Source organism: Sinocyclocheilus anshuiensis, unplaced genomic scaffold (genome assembly GCF_001515605.1).
Source record: "Sinocyclocheilus anshuiensis isolate Anshui unplaced genomic scaffold, SAMN03320099.WGS_v1.1 scaffold572, whole genome shotgun sequence".
In the NCBI taxonomy this organism is placed as follows: Eukaryota; Metazoa; Chordata; class Actinopteri; order Cypriniformes; family Cyprinidae; genus Sinocyclocheilus; species Sinocyclocheilus anshuiensis.
Window position 1 is genome coordinate 189,581 of NW_015555778.1, and position 2,621 is coordinate 192,201.

A 2,621-nucleotide genomic window follows, 5' to 3' on the forward strand; every position below is an offset into this window, starting at 1 on the left:
GTTGGAGGTAATTAAACAGTACAATGAAACGTGGTATTATATACATTTTTTCTAGTTAGATGATTTGGTTAATTTGTGGTTTCGCTTCTGTTCATAAAGATGCATGATAAGACTGTACCATCTGCACTGTGATTGGCTGGATTAGTTCCACCTTGTCATTGTGTCGCTCACATTACGAGATCACGTGGCGATAATATCAAAGAGGTTTGAAAATGTCATAGCATCTGTGATAGCTTGAGACAGGTTCGGATCACGTTGCTGACCTGCTCATACTTAACGAGCTTCGGCGACCACAACGAGCACCGATTTGGTCACGATCCGGGGAAGGTTGCTTTGATAGCCTCCTTCAGGCCATCTGCTCGAGACAGGTTCGGATCATGTTGCTGACCTGCTCATACTTAACGAGCTTCGGCGTGATTTGGTCATGATCCGGGGGTTTTGTCGCAGATTGTGGAAATCTGTCCGTGACAGCAAAATCCAGCCAAAAATCCTGTAGTGTGAGCCTGGCTTAACACAATATCTGCCTTTGATCTCGTTGGTATCTGTTCCACTTCGAGAGGTCAGAACTGTCCGTCTTGACTGGGCTTATTTCAGTCCTCCTCTCACTGCAGCCGCCTACTCTTGCCTACATTTCAGGCGAGGCGAGGTGCATCTCAAACAAGCCTAGTGACTGGACACTCATTTATGACACTTTATTCACCAGGAAGAACAGCTCGTTCCGCGTGTCATACGTCATTACGCTATTTCTACGTCACTGCACATGTGCAGTATTTTCCAATTTCGGTTTTCAATCCGATCAAGTGTTTACATGTCCTCTCGCTCAACTTAAAAAAATAAATTAAAGCTGCAAGAAGCTGGGCAGCAATCACCTGATAGATACGTGCGCATATCGTTCAAAAGTCGAATATAGAATAAATGCATTTGATTGGTAAACCAAATTCAGACTTTACGTTTCAATTTCCAAATGGTAATGCATGGAATTTACGGAAAAGCTCAACTAAATAACAACGCTAATAAATGGGGGGCGTGGTGGCTTTGGCGATCGGCGCTCCAGTCAATCTACTCCACAGCCAATCACGGGCCCCCTCCTTGCTCAGGCCCCGGGGCTTCAGCCCCGCCTAGCCCTATGGTTAAAACGGCCCTGTGGAAGACGTGGACAACAAGGACTGTCAGTACTGCAGAAAGAGTTGGAGGTAATTAAACAGTACAATGAAACGTGGTATTATATACATTTTTTCTAGTTAGATGATTTGGTTAATTTGTGGTTTCGCTTCTGTTCATAAAGATGCATGATAAGACTGTACCATCTGCACTGTGATTGGCTGGATTAGTTCCACCTTGTCATTGTGTCGCTCACATTACGAGATTACGTGGCGATAATATCAAACAGGTTTGAAAATATCGTAGCGTCTGTGATAGCTCGAGACAGGTTCGGATCATGTTGCTGACCTGCTCATACTTAACGAGCTTCGGCGTGATTTGGTCATGATCCGGGGGTTTTGTCGCAGACTGTGGAAATCTGTCCGTGACAGCAAAATCCAGCCAAAAATCCTGTAGTGTGAGCCTGGCTTAACACAATATCTGCCTTTGATCTCGTTGGTATCTGTTCCACTTCGAGAGGTCAGAACTGTCCGTCTTGACTGGGCTTATTTCAGTCCTCCTCTCACTGCAGCCGCCTACTCTTGCCTACATTTCAGGCGAGGCGAGGTGCATCTCAAACAAGCCTAGTGACTGGACACTCATTTATGACACTTTATTCACCAGGAAGAACAGCTCGTTCCGCGTGTTATACGTCATTACGCTATTTCTACGTCACTGCGCATGCGCAGTACTTTCCAGTTTCGGTTTTCAATCCGATTAAGTGTTTACATATCCTCTCTCTCGGATTACAAAATGAATAAACCACCCCTTACAATCTGATCGAAATTTTAGTCGGATCTGACCAATTCAATCCGACTGACGTGGTTACATGTGACTTTTTAAATTCTGTTTGTGCTTCTAGTCTTATTACGATCGGATTAGTTGGGTCCATGTAAACGCAGCTAGTGAAGCACAGTTCTGTGATCAGCAGTAAATCTCCATTCCGAAGGCCAGAGGGCGCCCTCGCGCTGAAACTCCAAATATGCCTTACAGAAGAAAACCAGGAAATGCCTATAGCAGTTGCTGAATAAACAGAAGATTTAACTGCTTTCATTAATTCAACGTGACCCCAGCAGAGTCGGAGCATACTATGAAATATGTTGCATGCCTTATTCTGTGTAAGAAGCCATATCATCTCACAGAAGGATTTATTTCAAACACTCGACTGAAGTTAAGAAGTGAGTTTGGAGTAAAAACGTTATTAAATGTGGTTTTATCGCGCGATTAAATCATCTGTGATTATGAATGCGATTTTGCGAAGCTTGTCAGTGAACTATGGCTCTGTGTATTAAATGGCGCTCCATCTGAAAGCACGTGATGGCGATTTACTACCAATCACGGAACCGGCTTTACTGACGAGATGCACTTGACAATCGCATGCGATTAATTGCACATCCCTAACATATAGGCCAGGGCTGTCCAAACTCGGTCCTGGAGGGCCGGTGTCCTGCAGAGTTTAGCTCCAACTTGCTTCAACAAAC